Genomic DNA, 19522 nt, shown 5'->3' with positions numbered 1-19522 from the left:
TCAGAGGCCAGCAGAACTAGCACAGGGTGACGGTCAGAGCAAGTGCTGAGCAGTGTTGGCTCCCTCTCCCTTCCCGGGACCCCTTTATCTCTCAAGACAGGCTCAGACCCCTGTTTCAGAGCACAAACAACCGACAAACAGGATGTTTGCTGCTGCGGTCAGACTGCAAAACCAGGCTGCCTGACTCCGTCTTGCTGTGTGATCTCGAGCAAATCATTTAGCCTAACTCTACGGTTTTCTCACCTGCAAAATGAGGATTCAGAGTCCCTTATCTAAAAGCTGTGAAGTCAGATGGTTTCAGAGCTTGTCTGAGTTTAAAGTCTAATAGAGAATGTGGGGTCTGGGGCATGTCTTATAATCAGACTCGTTCATTTTTTTTTTTTTCCAACAAAACATGAATGTTCACACCAGGCAGTGAAATGAAGAACAAAAATAGCTTCTGCTTGGTTCAAGTCACTTTTGGCACAAACCTACATGACACCTTCTGGCCATTGAAGCTTTGAGGATTCCAGTATTGTGGAGACGGGATGGTAGGCCTGGGGTATCTACCTCATCATGGGACTGCCATGTGGATAAAATGGGTTCCTACACACGGGTCACTCAGAACCACACAGCGAGTACTTAAAGCGTTCACACGTGCTATTCGAGAGGTCCCTCTGAAGCCCTCCCACGGCTCCCACGGCTCCGGGGTGAAGCACCAGCAATTCCAAGCAAGACCCTTTATGACTGGAGCCCCGGTGACCTGCATCCTCGGTCTTACCTCTGCCCTGCACACCCGAAACTTGAACTTCATTGTCTTTTTCCAGTTTCTGAGACACGCCAGGTGCTCTCTCTGCAGGCTCTTACACTTGCTGTGCTTTCTGCTTGAAATGCCTCCATCCCTAACTACCTCCCTCCTTTTCTTTAAAGTTTATTTGTTTAAGTAATCTCTACACCCAACGTGGGGCATGAACCCATGACCCTCAGATCGAGAGACTCGTGCTCTTTTGACTGAGCCAGCCAGCTCCCCCTAAACTTTTATTTAAGTTTTATTTATTTATCTTTTAGTAAATCTCTACACCCAACATGGGGCTCGAACTCATGACCCCAAGGTCGAGAGTCTCATGCTCCTCGCCCCAGCCCAACCCCCTTTCTTAACTCCCGTTTCCTCCTGTAGGTCTCCAGCCCTCTTCTGAGCATAAACCAAGCACTAGGAAAACTGCTGGGCTTCCCCTCTAGACTGTGATGTCTGGGAAAGCCGTGGCCACATGCACATTCTTTTCTGGCGTACTGTCATTATTGGAATGAATGAACATGCTCACCCGTCAATGGCTTTGCCATTAGCTCAGGGATTGAACACGTTTGTTGAATGAATAAACGAAACAAGGAAGATCACTCTCCCATTTGCACCCCAGGAAAAGATTCTTAGACTGCCCTCCCCTCCCTCTTTCTTCAAATTCCTTAAGTGAGTTTTTGAAAAGGGACCTAGTCCAGGCAGGGAGCCGGTAGGGGGACTTCTGGGATTGGGATAGCAGGGCCTGGGGGAGGTGGCTTCAGTCTATTAGGCAGAAACTACTTGTCCTGGGTTGGTAGAGGCCTCGGGAGTCTGGGGAACAGAGGGTGGAGCGAAGGAGGCCTCCAGCACTCCGGAGCAATTGCTATAAAATAAACTCCATAATCAGGTAAATGCATTCGTGCGGGGGGATGGTTCCCGTGCAGCTGCGGACGTCCAGGCCGGAGGGGACCTGTCTAATCTCAAAGTAATGAAAACGTGGGTCCAATTACGATGGAGGGCCGAGGCTTGGGCCATGGCCGGAGTTTGGGAGCTGGGCCTCTGGCAGCGGAATTAGAACATTTAAGCTGTCAGGCTGAATCCGGGAGAGGCCTGATTACCTGGTCCGCGAAGGGGCCGCTTTGGTTTGGTGTCGACTATAATTTCCTGGCCGCCAGCCGTGAAGCCACGGGCCACCTTCTCTCCCCTGCTATGGGGGTCCAGGCCTTGTCTTTCTGACCTCCACCCACCCCCAGACTGGCCCAGAGGGGTTGACCTGGGCCTCCCAAGCTGCGCACGTGGGGCAGAAAGGGAAACAGGTACCTGAGTGACACAGTCTGGTTATGTGTAACACGGGTTAAGGAAAGTGTGTACAGCGGCCGTATGCGAATGACACATACATAGGTACACGTGGTACGGATATACTGAGTGTCTGTAGATGATGTAAGACATGTCTACGTGGATTGTATGCAGCTGGTTTAGCGATGAGGTGTGCGAGTAAGTCGTGTACTTGGGCTGTATGTACAGGAGATGGGCATGTGAGCGTGTACACAGGTTGTATGCGGTGTGTGTTCACAGTTGTGCGTGCCGGTCTGTAAGTGCCATGAGAGCAGGGAGCAAGTCTGTCATGCTAACTGCTATACCCCCAGCACCTAGATGGGTGCCTGGCTTGGTGGGTAGATATTGATTATATGAATGTTGAATCAAGTCATATCTATACAGTGGATGCATGTATTAAAGGAAGGAGCATGTGGAGTCTGCATGGATATGTTGTGCGTGTGTGCGTGTGTGCGTGCGTGTGTGTGTGTGTGTGTTACCTGTCTCTCTTGTATAACATGGAAGCATGAGCAGTGGAATTGCGTCAACGGCCTGAACTGTGTGGTCACACAGAACTGTGCTCGAGTCTTGCCTCCTCCGCTTGTAGATTGTGTGACCTCGGGCAAGTCACTTAACTTCTCTCAGCCTGACTGTACTCATCTATAAGATGGATAATAGTAGTCACAGGTAACATTTGTTGAGCACTTACTATGTGCCTGGTATTGTGCTCTATATGCTTCTCAACAATTATTATCTTACTGACTTTTCACAGTAACCCTTGAAGTAAGGATGACTATTGCCTGCCCCCATTTTCAGATGGGGAAACTGAAGCTCACAGAGGTTAGACAGTGGGGAAGCCAGGACTCAACCCAGGCATTCTGATCGCAGTGTGAGCTTTTAACTGCTAGGCTAAACGGATAGTACCTGTTGCAGAGAGTTGCCTGAAGGATCGAATAAGATAATCCGAGCACCTATGCCTTTGTCTGGCACATAGTAAGTACTCTGTAAATGTTGGTTGTTATTATTTGCACATGGTACATGTAGATGGGATGTATCAAGTAGGTACAAGGGAATATGCAGGAGGTGTGCACGTAGTATAGCTGTACGAGAGAGGCATGTGTAGGTGTGTTTGTGGGTGTGTAGAGTGTAGGAACACATCTACTCAAGATTTATGTTACATATACTTGGGTATATGCACATAATGAACACAATACATGTAAATAAATGTATTATGATGCATGATATTGACAAGTGTTTTATGAAATTAGAAAAAACATATACTCGAGGTATGTGATATGTATGACCCGACATAGGGTATGACCCTATGTATGACCCTATGTATGTGATATGTATGACCCTACATATGTATGACCCTATGTATGACACTACATAGGGCTCTTCACATTGGGGTGCTCTGTGAATTGAAAAATATATGTAAATGAGGGTGATGACAGGTATCCGAGGTGCAGGCCTGGCCATACATGGGCACATGTGCACACAGCATAGCACATTCGTGTCTGTATAGATGTGGTACATATACTAGATATAGATATACATGCAGTGGATATATATACGGTACATACACAACACATTGCATGTGGTCTGGCAGGTGCACATGTATGTGAAGGGCTTATGCATGGGGTGTATACAGGCACATTGATGTAAACAGTGTATATGTTTGTGTAATGCATATATTTGTGTAATGCATATACATCCTTTTGAGATATATATGTTTGTGATTTATGTCCTGTGTGTCTTTGCTCAAATGTCACTTCAGTTAAAATATCCATAACCACTTTATTTGAATTTTTATTTAAATTCTAGTTAACATACAGCGCAATATTGGTTTCAAGAGTAGAATTCAGTGGTTCATCACTTACATACAAACCCCCAGCGCTTATCATCACTAGGGCCCTCCTTAATACCTGTCACCTTTCTAGCCCATCCCCACCCACCTCCCTCCATCAACCCTCAGTTTGTTCTCTATTGTTAAGAGTCTCTTAAGGCTTGTTTCCCTCCCTCTCTTCTCCCCCTCCTGTATGTTCATCTGTTTTGTTTCTTAAATTCCACAGGTGAGTGGAATCATACGGTGTTTGTCTTTCTCTGACTTCTCGCTTAGCATAATACACTCTAGCTCCATCCACGTCATTGCAAATGGCCAGATTTCATTCTTTTTGATGGCTGAGTAATATTCCATTCCATATTCCATTCCATCTTTATTCATAATTCATTATTCATTTATTGTTTGATGGACATTTGGGCTCTTTCCACAGTTTGGCTATTGTTGATAATGCTGCTGTAAACATTGGGGCACATATACCCCTTTGAATCTGTATTTTTGTATCCTTTGGGTAAATACCTAGTAGTGCAATTGCTACATCTAGGGTAGTTCTTCTATTTTTAACTTTCTGAGGAATCTCCATACTGTTTTCCAGAGTGGCTGCACCAGTTTGCATTCCCACCAAAAGTGCAGGACGGTTGCCCTTTCTCAGCATCCTTCCCAACGCAGTTGTTTCCTGTGTTGTTAATTTTAGCCATTCTGGCAGGTGTGAGGTGGTATCTCATCGTCATAACCGCCTTATTTAAAATAGACCTAATTTCCCATACCAGTCAGTACCTTCTTTATTTTGTCTAAAAAAGTATCACTTTTAAATATAGTGTGTGATTCGGGAATTCATGGTGTTTTCTCCCTCACTAGACCATAAAGCGTCAGGAGACCAAGGACTTTTTTTTTTCAGTTCTGTTGACTGCTGAATCCCCAGTGCCTCGCGCAGGGCGCGGCAGGTTGGAGATGTCCAACCACGAATGAATCAACAAGTGGACGTCTGCGCGCCTGCAGTGCGGGCCGGGTGGGAGCCGGTGGGGCCGTGCGCGGGGTGGAGCTGAGACCTAGGCGCAGAGCACAGCCTGGCGACCGCGACCTAGGGGAGGGCCACCAACCTCAGGCCTGCGTGCGCACGCACACGCCGGCTGAAGCTGTGCGCTCGCGCTCGGTGCACGTGGTGCACGTGTAATTGACGGACGCACACCAGCTGCCGCTGGGCCAGCGCCCGCTCACCTCCGGCCCTGCCCGTGGCTCTGCCCGTCCCCTGCCGTCTCCTGGGGCGTGACCCCGTGTACCGGCGCGGTGGGCCCAGGCTCCGGCCCATTTCCCGGCGGCCGCAGGGCGGGGAGCGGGAGCTGGGCTGCGGCGGGGCCGGGCGGCAGGAAGCGGCGCATTGTTCGCGGGCCGCAGCCCCGGGCAGGGAGTTCCCGGCCCCGCACGGACATAAAAGGAGAGAGCAGCGCCCGCGGAACGGCCGGCCGGCCAGCGGCCCCGCGCTCCGCTGACCCCGGCATCCGCTCCGGGCCCTCAGCCCGGGAGAGAGGAACGCGCCCCGCCCTTGCGGCTGGCCAGCCCGGGTTCGAATCCCGGCTCGCCGCCTCCCGAGCCTGCCTTTCCTCCGGGTACATTAAACGGAGCCGCTGGAAGCCCACCTCCGTCCCCGCCTCATTCAGTTTGCTTGCCCCGCTAAAAACCCAACCTTGTGCCGCAGTCCCTCGAGAAGAAAAGGTACATTAGTGAAACCCAGGTTGCAGGGGGGAATGCTTTACCTAATAAAGGAAACTTGCCGGTGTAGCTTGGGCGACACCCCTTTGTGCACACGGCTTGGAGCCCCAAGGAGGCCCTCTTCCGGGTGGAACTTTGCAGGCACCAGTGTGGGTGGGGGAAACTGAGGGAAGAGGGAAGCCGTGCTCAGGGTCATCAACCACCAAAACCGTATCAAGCAGACTTTACAAATCCAGAGTCTTTCTCTGTGCTTAGAAGTATGGCCATTTTTGTGGTTGTTCACTATAAAAGTGATCCAGTGAACACCGCTCCTGGGTGTATCTTTTTGAACCGGCTTTATGCTTGTTATTCGTTTGGCCCTCACATCCCCTCTGAAGGGGGGGCATGAGTTAACTGAGGCCCAGAGGTACAAGTACCTTGCCCAAGCAAGTTGGGGAAGGTTGGAGATGGGGGTGGGGTGCCCCTGGTCTGTTTTATCTGTTAATCCCAGCAACTCTGGCACCATAATTTTGGGTGGGGATGTATTTGCAGGAGGGTTAAGATCTAATCAGGGCAGGAAAAAGTAAGGGATTAGCAACCCCACCCCATTCCAGCCCACCCCAGCCCAGCCCACAGCCCTGAGCTTTGCCCTCCAGACTTGGACTGTGCTCTTGCCTCATTGGGAAGGAAAAGGTGGAATTGTCACCATTTCCATAGGAGCCCAGAGAGGTTAAGTGACTTGCACCAGGTCACACAGCAAATGGCTAGGAAGCTGAGGCCGTCCACCACAGCCAGACCTCTCCTTCCAGGGAGAACCCCCTCCCTGAATCCTGACATTTTGGGGACCTGTCTTGGAGTGCACCACTGGGCCAGGAGATTCTGATTACTGAGAAACGGCCTTCCCTCCACCCCTGCCCCCGCCCGGCCCTGGAACCCTACACCAGGGGTAATTGACATCAGATGCGGCTGTGACCCAAGGAATGCTCCCTAGGAACCTGGAAGCATTTATTGTCTGGAAGAGAATCCAGGGCCCTCTCTAGGCTGCCCTCCCTCCCTGGCTGTCTCCTCCCCAGGCGGCCAAAGGTGGATAGGGGCCCTGAGGAGCCTCTGGTGCTGCCCCGGGGTGAGTGCAGCCGGCCTTGATGAATACAACTGCTGAAAGCACCTTCCTGGCTTTCTCCTTCCTGGGGATACAGTTACAGGGGGCCAGACTTCCTGCCCAGCCCGCCCAGCTTCACCACGAGGATCTGCAGGCTCTCCGGGCAGGCAGCTCCGCCCCCCACCCCCAGCTGGGATGCTGGCGGGCCCCCTCTCATTCAGAGTGCAGCTCAAATGTCACCTCCTCAGGGAGGCCCTCCCTGACCACCCTATATGAGCCAGCCCACCTACTGGCAGATTCTCCCTCCCACTCTGTTTAATTTTCTTTGTATCATTTAATCTCTAGCTGGTTGCTTCATCTGTTTTCTTATAATAATGATTATGTCCTGCACACAGACCCCTGCCTCCCAGAATGTGAACTGTGTGAGGGCAGGGACTTTGTCTTGTCCACTGCTGTATCCCAGGGCCTGGAACCATGCTCGGCACATAGTAAATGTTCAGTAAATACCTACTGAATGAACAAAGCAAGAATAAACCCCTGCCTTAAGCCTCTGAATTTATAACTTGACCTTGAATCTCTGCTCTGAGCTGAGATTTATCATCCCTGATCTCCATCAGGGATGGTTTGTCTGGGATTCTCCACACTGATTCCACTCTGGTATAAAACTCCAGTTTCTGGGGCACCTGGGTGGCTCAGTTAAGCGTCTGACTCTTGACTTCAGCTCAGGTCATGATCTCGCTGTTCGTGAGTTCAAGACCTGCATTGGGCTCTGCACTGACAGTGTGGAGCCTGCTTGGGATTCTCTCTTTCCCTCTCTCTCTGGCCCTGCCCTGGGCTTTCTCTCTCTCTCTCAAGATAAATAAACTTAAAACATTTTTTTTTAACTCCAATTTCTGATGCTCACTCTCCTGTCTGGATTTTATTGTTTCGGGCTCTCATCTGGGAGCTCAGGACTGACCTCTGAGCTCACTTCTTTGATCTTCTCCCCTGGCTCTGTGATGTGACTTTGGGCAGGTCTCTTGCCCTTCCTGAGCCAGCAAACGTCTTTAAACCGAAGCTTATATGGGAAGCCCAGTATATGAGACCGAGAAAAAGTTCACAAGGTAGGAAGGGGGCCTGAGCCCTGAGTACCTTGTCTTTCCATGTCCCCAACACACCTTTGCAGATCCCTAGAGCTTTGGAGAACATGGTTTGAAAACCCCAGATTCGATGATTTCTCAGTCTCTCTTGGGTCTGTAATTCTACAGTGCAATTATTTACATGTCTAGTCTTAAGCGCTCGCTTGGTCATTAATGTACTGGTCCATCAAACATTCATGGGCCACAGTTGTGTGCTAACCTGCCCTAATCCCTGTTCTCCAATGTCTTGTGTCCAGTTTCTGGTCTCCTTTCCTCATTCAGTAAGCAGTCCGGGAGCACAGCTCACGTGCCAGGGTCGGGAAATCTCAGAGAACTTGGGCAGGGCTGCCGCTGACTGGTATTACACCGTTGTGTGACTGAAGGAAAAGGCACCCCCTTTTGGGCAGATGCGGCCTTACTGGACGCAAGTTGACCAGCAGACAGTGCCCTTGAATGCAGAAAAAGGTGACTATGTTTCTGGCAGACAGAACCCCACATTTGGGTGCAGGCTGATTAGGTCCCAGGCCCCTTGCGTAGTGCATAAACCTCACTGGTGGCTCCACGGGTGTGCGATCTGTGTTTGGTTTAATGATCTAGTAACATCGTCTTTAAATTTTAAGTAATTTTTGAACGGGGTGGGGGCTGCACATTCTCATTTTGCAGCGGACCCCGCAAATTACGCAGCTAGTCCCGACTCGATACAAAGTCCTGGTTAGATAATAGCAGCCCCCATTACACCAGGGGGAAAGCAAAGCCCCAGTAAAGAGGAACTGCCTGCCAGTGTGGCCTGGTGGAGCTTGGCAGGGCTTGGGTGCCCAGAGGCTAGTCTGCCTGCTCCCAGCCGGGTGAGGCTGGACATACTCTGCGGTGGGGAAACCGGGCATGGTCCCCACCCAGAGGTGGTCAGGAGCAGGGGGAGAGATGTGCGTGAGCGTACTTAGAGCACGAGATCTTCAGAGCAAGAGGAAGTGCTCTTGGCTTGTTGGAAGTGCCTCGCCACAGCAAGGGCTTGGCGACTGAGGTGTGGGCAGTGTAGAAGATGGAGTGACTTTTTCCAGCGGGGGCTTTGGAGAAGCCTTCTCAGAGGAGGTGACAAGGGACCTGACAGTGAGGGATAAGAGGGCTTGAATTAGGAGGGGAGGGGAGGGGCATTCCCGAGGGCAAGTCCAGCCTGGGCTGAAAGAGTGGAAGGGTGTGGTCTGGGTGGGAGAAGACACAGGAGAGGTAGGGGGTGAAAGGCCTTGAACATCAGGGTGAGGGGTCTGGACTGCATCCTCTGTGTGGGCTTGGGAGGGTCCTGCACCCCAATTAGAGCAGATCGGTATGAATCTGTTCTCTATGTCATACATGGGCACTTGGGATTTTGTAAACAAAAAATAAACAAAGATGTCGCCTGTAAGAATATGTTTGAAAGTCATAGTAATGGGGGGTGGAAAGCCAGAGAAGCAGTTCAAAGTCCCTCTGCCAGCTTCTGGCTCCCATGCAGGGCTGTACTCTTTGCAGGAGAGAAGCTGAGAGGGGCAGTGCTGGCTCTGGATCACAGGCAGTATGTAGAACCCAGGACTCCTGCCTCCTAGATTGGGGGTCTTTGGATGCTGCGCCTGCAGGAACTCACATTTACAGGCCCCTGGGTGAAGCCGTTGGTCCACTTTCCCAGGTCTCCCCTCTGTCTGCAGCTCCAGCACAGAGATGCTCCTTTTTCTTCCTCCTTCAGGGACTTTTCTCGGAAAAGGAGGCCTATGCTGCCACCTGGTGGCAACTGTGAGGTAGGTGAGGTGCAGCTTCCCTGCTCTGAAGCTTGTGGACCGTCCTGGTCTAGACAAAGGGCCCTGTGCCCTGGGGTGGGGCAGCCCTGGCTTTCAGGACCCTGGGACCATTAATGGTGGTATAGCCCACCCCATATCTGTTCTTTGTCTGTCTCACCCCATCTCAACGACTTGGCACCCTAACTGATCTTGAAGCCTGGGTGTTACCCTTGGCTCCGCCCACTCGCTTATTCCCTAAATCCAGTCTGTCTCCAAGTCCTGTCAAATCTGCCTTTGAGGGCACCTGGGTGGCTGAGTTGGGTTAAGCATCTGACTTCGACTTAGGTCATGATCTCGCTATTTGTGAGTTTGAGCCCTGGCTCGGGCTCTCTGCTGTCAGCATGGAGCCTGCTTCAGATCCTCTGTTCCCCTCTTTCTCTGTCCCTCCCCTGCTCATGTGTGCTCTCTCTCTCTCTCTCTCAAAAGTAAATAAACATTACCAAAAGTCTGCCTTTTAGGTAGACCTGGAACGTGTCCATTGCTCTCTGTCCCTAAGACCATGGCTCGGGTCCAGCCACCCTTGTCCCTCCGCCCCACCCGGTCTGCTGCAGTAGCCACATTTGGTCTCCCCACCTGTTCTCTGTGCTGCATCCAGAGGGACCTTCCCGAAACCCGCAGCCACTCATGTCACTCCCTGCTCAAAACCACCAATCGCTTCCCATTCGTCCCAGTACGAAACTCAGCTTCTCCACCGGGAAACCCATCTGGGAACCCTCCCCTGCAAACACCCCAGCCCCACGTCTCACGGGCACCCTTCAGCTTCTCCTAGTCGGACAGTACGGGACAGTGGTTGCAGGCTTAGACTCCGGTGCCTGACGGCCTGCTTTTGTCATTTGCCCACCGTGCACGCTCAGTCAGGTTACTTGCCTCAGTTTCCCAATCTGTAAACCAGGACTGATGGTAACGGTACCTACTTCAGGGTACTGAATGATCATGGGATCACGTGGGGCCAATGACAAGGTTGGAGAGCACAGTCTGTGCATAAGACTGCCCTCACTTCTGACACTACCTGCGAGTTTAGGGGGCCCCCCAACCCACCCTCAGGTCCCGCCACTTGCTAAAAGGCTCACAGAACCCCCTGAAAGCTCTTATACCTGTTGTGAAACGATACAGATTAGGATCTGCCCAAGGGGGAGATGCGGTAGGGCAGAGTCACGTAGGTCACATGGTCAGTGGTGGTGGCTGAGGCAAGACGACCCCGGAGAGACTTGCACTTGCAGCCATATTGTCAGGGAATGTGTGCAGCCTGCCCAGCCCTGAGGGGACACCGGGCAGAGGAGGGTCCTGGAGGCAGCAGCAGAGACACCAGGGAGGCAGATTTCAGTTCCACGTGTCCAAGGACCTTCCAAGAATGAAGGCTGCCTGGTGGGGGCAGTGATCTGCTGCGGGGATGGGGACCCAGCCTGTTGGGAGGCCCAGGCGGGGCGGAGGGGGTGGGAAGCAGGGGCAGGTCCCCCTCCCTGCCTACCCCAGCTCTGCAGGGCCCAGATGGCAGTGGGGAGAGAGGGGCCGGGGAAGGAAAGTGGAAGGAAAAGCCAGCCTAGGCGGAGTTCAAGCCTAGGAGGAGTGAAGGAGGGCCCTGCCTTCCAGAAGCCTTTGCAGGGAGCTTGGATTCAAGCCTAGCTGTGTGTTCTGAGGAACAGGACAGTCCCAGGATTCACATGGGTAGCCAGGGTTCACATGGGGAGCAAACTACTTGAATTTGCTCTCTTGGGCAGATGGGGCACATTCCAGGCCCAAAAAGAACCCCACCCTGAGAGCCTGCTGGGGAAGGTCTAAGGGCCAGGAGCCCTGGATTCTGGCTCCTTCTCCTGCTATCTGTCCTTGGGCAGATCTCCTTCCCTCTCTGGGCCACAGCCTCCTGATCTGTTCAGTGGAGGTTTGGGCCCAAGGATCGGAGTCCCCTTCTACAGAGAGACAGTCATCGGGGGCTTGGAGAGAGTGTGGGAGGGCACTGGAGGTCGGGCCAAGACTAGTCGTAGCGGTATCTGTCCACAGCCTAGGAACCAGTCCTGCCCACCCCCTCCCCAAGTTCTACTCTGCCCACCACACCGACCACAGTGTCCTCTTCTCCTTTTCTATTTTCAGACCTCCTAGGGTTCTGAGGAAGCCTGGCCGGCGCCAGTCCAGGAACTCTGAGCTGCTGAGGGAGGCAGCCCCAGAGCGGTTAGATGTGCAGGGAGTCACAGGCTTAGGAGGAGGTAGTGGGGGCCTCCCTTCTGGTCTGGACAAGGGGCCTTTCTCAGGCTTGGCTCTGGCCTGGACCCCCAGGATGCTCTGGTTCCTGCTGGAGCCTGGACTGGTCAGGAGGCTGATGCATGGTGGGGCTGGGAAGAATGCATTCTTTTGGGCCCAGCCCAAAGGCTCACCTTGATTGAGACCCCGACAGTCTTGGGGCTGTGCCTGGCTGGGCAGAGAGCCTGCAGCCAAGGTCTCGTGGCTGGAATCTGGCTTCAGTCTGGCTAAAACCCGAGCCCTATCCCTCACTGCAACAGGCTATGTTGTAGGAGAGCCAAACCCAGCTTCCTTCTTTCCCCAGGACCTTTGAGGGCCTCCCACTAATGCTCTCAGAATTGTCAGGAAGGCTTGGGGTCAGTGATGAATGATCCTCATCAAAAGGGCACCCAGAATGCTTCTTGTATCTTTTCTTCCCTACCCCCCTTCCCCCCAGAGAATACATGTCACTATGAGACAGATAGACAGACAGACAGACAGACAGGAAGGCACTGATCTGAGATGGTGTGGCAAGACAGATAGTTCCCTTGTTTGTGGAGATGGCTTCTGGTCTTATTGTCATTCCATCTACCAGCCAGATGGTCTGGTACCCAGACCTTCCTACCCTGGGTGCAGAGTCTGGAGTCTCTGGCTGATAGGGTGTCTTTCTTGCCCCACTAACTCTACAGGAGCTTTGGCAAGACCCTTGCAGTCTCTGGGGCTCAGTTTCCCCATCCATGAAACAAGAAGATTGACTGGAACTCCCTCCTAGTTCTATGTGTACGATTGAGATTTTCTGACCAGGGAAGCAGTTTTAGCTCCGGGTTCAGCAGCTTCTGCCTGGGATGGCCTGCTGTTGCCTTGCTAGGGAGCAGGTGGAGAGAACAAAGGCATCTGTGCTCAGGAGAAATAGCTTCCCAGCCAAAGCGTGGAACATGAAGCAGATTGTGCCAGAAATAGAGACAGAGATGAAGAGGGACAGAGTCAGCAAGAGGGAGTTAGCAGCAAGAGAGATACTGAAAGAGGAAGAGAGTGTTGGAGACAGAGATGAAGAGATACGACCACCCACAGAGGCAGAGATATCACAGGGGGACAGAGAGAGTGAGAAACAAAGATACACAGATGCAGAGACCAAGACAGAGAGGTACAGGCAGGAACAGGGCAGCCATAAAGGATTGGATGGGCAGGAAAGCCAGTGACAGAGTTTTCTGCTCCTTGAGGGGCGTGTCTAGCCAGATCCTGTTGTTGTCCACACTGTGCCCAGGTCTGGTGGTCACTCTTCTGCCTGTGATATTTCCTCTGGGACTGGAACCCTGTGGCCTCCCAGTTTAAATGTCCTCTAGACATCATGCCCCTGGAGGTAGTGTGTGTAAAGATGAGAGCCCACATGGGCTTAGGATGTCTGATGCTACATGGTCTCAGGGCTTCATTAAAGGGTAGGGACAAATGGCAGAGTATCAGAGATGAATGAAGGTTATTACCTGCAGGAGGATGTGGTTAGGGTTGGGAGAAGAGAGCAGGAAGATGGAAAGTCCAAAGAAAAATCTCCCCATCTTTCTTTAAATGAGGCATTAACTTTGTGTCTGACTAGTTAGGAACTGATAGGAAATCTGGTAGGTTGGTGGGGGGGGGTGGTGGTGAGGGTTGGAATGTAGGTATTAAGGGTTGGAAAGAAGGAGGAGATACAAAAGGAGAAAAACTGAGCTGGGCAGGATGGGTTTAGCTGAGTTGAATCATGTTTAGTTGGGTCAAGCATGGTTGGTTTGGTTTGGGTGGAGCGGAGTTGTGTTATGTCATGTAGGGGTAGGTGAGGTAAACAGAATTCAGTTTGGTTGGATTGAATGGAAGTTGGGTTTGGGTCTGAGTGGAGCAGAGTTGAGATGGTTTGCTTTGAACTGAACTTAGTAGATAGAGTTAAGCTGAGTTGGGTTGTGCTGAGTGGAGTTGAGTTTGACTGAATCGGGATAGGATGGATTTGGTGGGGTAAGTGGAAGTAAGTTGAGTTGGGCTGACTTGAGTTGAATTTAGGAGAATTGTAGTGGGTTGCGTTGAGTTAGGTTGGGTTGGTCTGAATAAAAAAGTTAAAAGACTCCACGTAGTTTGGAGTAAGGAGGATGCAGTGTAATCCAAATCATGTTGCCAGGCAAGGAGGATGAAGTGAAATGCCAAGGAGAGGCCTGGTGAGGGGAGATAAGCCAGGCTGAGATCTAAGCAGATCTGTGAGTTGGAGGTGGTTTGGCATATAAATGATCTCAGTGTCTCTCCATCCTTTACCTCTCTGTACCTCCACTGTGTAGAGAAAGGCTCACTAAGGCTGTGATTTTCATCCTGCCATCAGAAGAAGGGAATATCAAAATCTCATTGAATGTGTGCAGGTGTGTGTGCATGTGTGTGTGTGTGTGTGTGTGTGTGTGTGTGTTGAGAACATTTAAGATCTACTCTGTTAGCAACTTTCAAGTATACAGTACAGTGTTATTAGCCATAGTTACCACAATGTACATTAGATCTTCAGAACTTATTCATCTTATGACTGGAAGTTTCTACACTTTGACCATCACCATTTCCTCCACTTGCCAGCCTCTGGCAACCGCCAATCTACTTTCTGTTTCTGTGAGTTTGGTTTTTTTAGATTCTACATGTAAGTGAGATCAGACAGTATTTGTCTTTCTCTGCCTGACTTTGCTTCACATAGCATAATGTCTTCAAGTTTGTTGTTGCAAATAGTGAGAGTTCCTTCCTTTTTTATGGCTGAATAATATTCCATTGTGTGTATATACCCCAAAGAATATTAACTCCTGCAGAGGAGTTCTTTTTGTGTGAAACCCTGGCAAGATTTTTTTAAAGGAGAATGAAGGGGGAGAGCAAAGGCCAGAAGGTTATCCCTGTTAGTCTCTCTTTTTTTAAATGTTTTTATTTATTTTTGAGAGGGAGAGAGAGAGAGGCAGAGAGAGAGGGAGGCAGAGGATTCAAAGTGGGCTCTGTGCTGATAGCAGGGAGCCCGATGTGGGGCTTGAACTCACGAAATGTGAGATCATGACCTGAGCCGAAACCAAGAGTCGGACGCTTAACTGACTGAGCCACCCAGGCATCCCCTTCCCTGTTAGTCTCTTAACCCAGCTCTTGGGTGGCAGCCTTTCAGGAAAAGGAAATGTAGCATTTATTGAACACCTACTATACACTAAGTATGTTTGCATCCATCAGCCTTTTAAATCATCATAAAATCCCTCTTTTTCTAGTGGAGAAATTGTGACCCAAGGAATTTAAGCAACATGGTCAATGTTGACCAAGGTCAAGAGCCAGTGTGATGCAGACCCAGGTGGGTGTGTGTCTAAAGTCCACATCTTTTCCTTTCTGCCAAGAGAGCAGGAGGACATCTAAAACGCATCAACAGGCAAAGGAGGTGAGAGGATGTGAGGAGCTAGAGTGGGTGGGGGTATTGGGAGGGTGAGGAGGACGGAAGCTGAGGGACAGGGCACCCAGAGATGCCCTGTTAATCAGGGCCTGGTCATGGTACCTCAGCTAGGCAGCAGGGCCAGGTGCTGGTTTATGGACCTTAGCATTTGGGAATTGAGATCCTCCTAAGGATCTAGGCACGCGGGCCTTGCAAGGAGATTCTCACGGCTCCTTCCTTACCCTCTGTCTTCTGTTCCTCTGAGGCTCACCCCACCCCCTCCCCGTCTGAGAGCTCCATGAGACCAGGAGGCTCTAGCAGCCCACCCAGAGGTTGGCCCAGATGTCATCTCGTGATTATTTGTAGGATGGGTGGTGTGGAACTGAAAGAAATCACAGAGCAGTGAGGCCACTCCTGTGCTCTGGCTGCGAGATGCCCCAAGGAAAGAGCCCATTCCTGTCCCCAAGGTGGCCTGGGGGAGGGGAGCAGGCCTGGGGACTCTGGGGCGCTCCTCTCTGGCTGTGGGCAGGCAGCTGACCAGTCCTCACTCACCACCCAGTTCTTTCATGTGGTCCTGTGGTCCTGGCCACGTGGCTGGGCCTCTTCCCTCCCAAACCCTTGAGTCACACACACACACACACACACACACACACACACCACAGAGCACTGGACAGCCCAGTGAGAGCCTAGGTTGGATGGAAGGGAGATAGGTCCTTCATGGCTGTGGGGTCAGGACAACCGCTCCCTTTCCAGGTGTTCTGAGAGGTTGGAATCCCTGCAGCTCCTTCATTCACTCATTCATTTATTCCTGGCTTAAAAATGGGTATTTGCATGGGATGCAAAATGCAGAGAAGCCAGAGTCTGATATTTCGGAGTTGCAACTGAACAACCAGTAGACCTTAGCCAGGTCATCTCAACGACATGAGCCTGGGCTTCCTCGTCCGTAAAATGTGCATAATGTTCCCTCCAGGGTACTGGAGGCGGTCCAAGGAGGTGACAAACTCATAGTGTTTGTTAACTGTAAACTCCTGATTGCGTGTGTGTGTGTGTGTGTGCGCACGTAAATGATAGTCATTCATTTATTAATTTTTTGGCTCATTTATTTAAGAAACATGGGGTGCCTGGGTGGCTCCGTCGGTTAGGCATCCAACTTCGGTTCAGGTCATGATCTTGTGGTTGGTGAGTTCGAGCCCCGTGTCGGGCTCTGCGCTGACAGCTAAGAGCCTGGAGCCTGCTTCTAATTCTGTGTCTCCCTCTCTCTCTGCCCCTCCCCTGCTCGTTCTCTCTCTCTCTCTCAAAAATAAACACTAAAAAAAGAGAGAAAGAAACACTGATACACTGCTTAGTAAGCATCAAACAATGTGCCAAGCACTTTATAAGCATTAACTCATTCAATCCTCAACAACCGTATGATGATGGTACTAATATTTTCCCCATTTTGCAGAGGAGGGAATTGAGGCACAGAGGAGTTAAGTAATTTGCTCAATGCCATATAGCTAATAAGTGGTAGAGCTGGGATTCAACACATAGTCCTGCTTGACTCCAGACTATTTGACTATTTCATTCATTCATTCATTCGTCAAACATTTATTAAGTGCTTTCTCTGTGTCAGAGAAAGTCTGAGTCCACAGAAAGCAGCCAGACTTGGTCATTGTGGTATTGTGGTTCCCTTGCAGAGCCAGTGATAGCCTCCTAGAGGGGAAAGAGTTGGAAATTCATGGGCAATGTTTGGTTGTTGCCATTACTGGGCTTAATATTAGCCAGCTAAACTTCCTGCCCTGTGTGGGGCAATCCTACACAGAATGTCAATAGTGCCCCGCTAGAAAGCATTCAAGAAAACAGCACAGGTTTTGGATTCATTCCAGACCTGGATTGACTCCCAGCCCCGCCATTCCAATACTTGTGATTTGGACAAGGTTGCCTCACCTCTCTGAGCCTCAGCTTCTGCCTCTGAAAAGTATGATTGGAGAGATGATGTCTGTCAAGTGCCCAGCAATGTCTGGCATGCCTTGAAATTGTTCAGCAAACATGAGCATTCTTTCCTGCTCAAGCAAATACCAGGAAGTACAGAGAAGCAGCAGCTTTGGACACCAGCATCCCTCCATACCCTTCTCCCTCTCTCTTGGGGAGGCGCTGAATCGCGCAGGTAGGAGTACGCTCACCCATCCATGTAGCTCTTTCCTTTTCTCTCCATCCAGGCTCAAGCCAAAGGCAGGAAAGCCTCCCTTCCCACCAGCCCTGAGGCTTCAGGCAAAGGCCACTCACCTCTCTGAGCGCTGGTTTCCTTGTCGGTCAAATGGAGAAATAGAGCGCAGCTCCTTTTGCCCCCTTGCCCTGCACTCCTTCTCTCTTCTTTTGATAACAGCATCCAGTTTTCTTTGGGGGAACATCTCTCTCCCATTCTTCGTTCACATGGGTACACGGTCTGGGACTCTAGGACTGAGAATCAGGATGTTCCATCTTCCTGGTCAAAACATTTGGTTTAGGGATGGGTGCATGAGCTAAGCTAGAGCAATCAGAAGTGTCCAAAAAAGAAGCATTCTCCTTTCATGTGGGATTGGGGCACTAGGGCAGCAGCGTGAGTCTGGCTGGAGGAGCCTGAGTGCTTGGGGAGCACCTGCCAGACAGTGATGCCAACAAGAGGGGAAAAAAGGATGAGCGAGACAGAGAGACAGAGACAGAGAGAACCTGACACCTGTATGCAGCCATACCTGGCCCCAAATTTTCAGCTCGGGAGCCAACACTTCCCTTCCTTTTGCCAAAAGCAGTTGGAATTGGGTATCTGGCATTTGTAATGAAACTAATCCTGACTTATTCAGGGCTAAAAACGTTTTTTGTCAAGAGACTGCTGTGTGGCTCAAAAGAGATGATGATGTCAGTGAAAATGTTTTCTTACACTGTGTGCGACTCCATGACGGTAAGTTATTAACGAGGTGCTAAAGCAGGAGCCCGCGTTCCCTGACAGTGATGAGTCAGCCCACTTCTCGCTGAAAGGCTCAGGAAAATGCACTTTTAAGGCTCTTGCCTGAGAACTGAAGGCTTGTTTAGAAGTGCGCCTTCTTGCCCACTAAATGTTCAGTCTCATCAAAGGATGAGATGTCCTTGTGTTGGGGGCACAACTGTTACGAATGTGACTCGTTCCAAGGCTGGTCATTTTACAAGAGGCTATAGGGCACAGAGAAGAGGTACCTGGCCTGTTTGGGGCAAGTCCCTCTTTTGCTCTGGGTCTCTGAGTCTGTCACCTGAGGGGGGTGAGTGGTTTGGACCTTGTCTTAGGCAGCTCCTGGCTCTGACCTTCTGCAGACCTGCAATTCTCAGACCCTAGCCTGGGACAAAAAAGACCTGTTCATTGCTGAATTCTGCAGCATGTACTTGTTAGACTCTCCAGAGAAGCCCACGTCAGAAACCATAGCCCACACCGGAAAGAGACCCTTCAGAGTCTGGCAGACATTGGAGGTTCACAGGACCGACTTCCATTTCCAACACCCAGTCCTTCCTGCCTAGTCAAAAACTCAATTTCCCATTCTCCTTTGCAGCCAAGCGAGGTCATGTGACACAGTTGTGGGGAAAGATTAGTGGAACTCGGCTGGGGCTGCCTTTCCCCTTTCTACCCTCTTTCTGCCTGGAAGGAGGCCTGAGGACACAACCCATTCTGGGATGACACAGCAGAGCTGAAAGATGGGGAGAGCCTGGAGCCTGATGGTGTTACAGAGCGGCCACTGAGGCCTGGCGTCTCACCTCTGGGCTGCTGGTTGTTGAGAAGAATCCCCTCCTCTTCCCCTCCAGCTTCCATGTTTGTCATATTGTGGCCAGACGCACTCCAGGGGCACGAGGCTAGCACTTGACTGCAGCCATTCTCTCTTAAATTCTTTTTGGCGTCTAGAGCAAGTGCCTTCACCTCTGGGGCCACGCCGACCGACTTGGATTGGTTATATAATTATTAATTACAATAATTACCAATAATGATCATTTTCTGAGTGCCTCCTGAGTGCCAGGAATTTTGCTAAGTCGTCCCATCCTCACAGGGGTCCCAGGAAATACATATTATTATTGTTCTTATTTTCAGATGAGGAAGCAGTCTCAGAGCCGAGATACGACAGGCCCCCAGGCATACGGCAAGAGTATCATAGCTGGGCTCCGAATCCAGGTCTGACTGACTTCAAAAGCTCTGCCCCCTCCGCGCCCTTCCTCCCCCCTCTTCAGCACATGTAATTCAGTAGGCTTATTTAACAAGTCGGGAAACTGAGGTCCAAGAAGGTGAGTGAGTCCAAGGTCACATGGTGAGTCCAGGAGGTTGT

This window comes from Prionailurus viverrinus, chromosome D4, assembly GCF_022837055.1.
Source record: "Prionailurus viverrinus isolate Anna chromosome D4, UM_Priviv_1.0, whole genome shotgun sequence".
Classification (NCBI taxonomy): Eukaryota; Metazoa; Chordata; class Mammalia; order Carnivora; family Felidae; genus Prionailurus; species Prionailurus viverrinus.
This window is presented reverse-complemented; position numbering follows the sequence as displayed.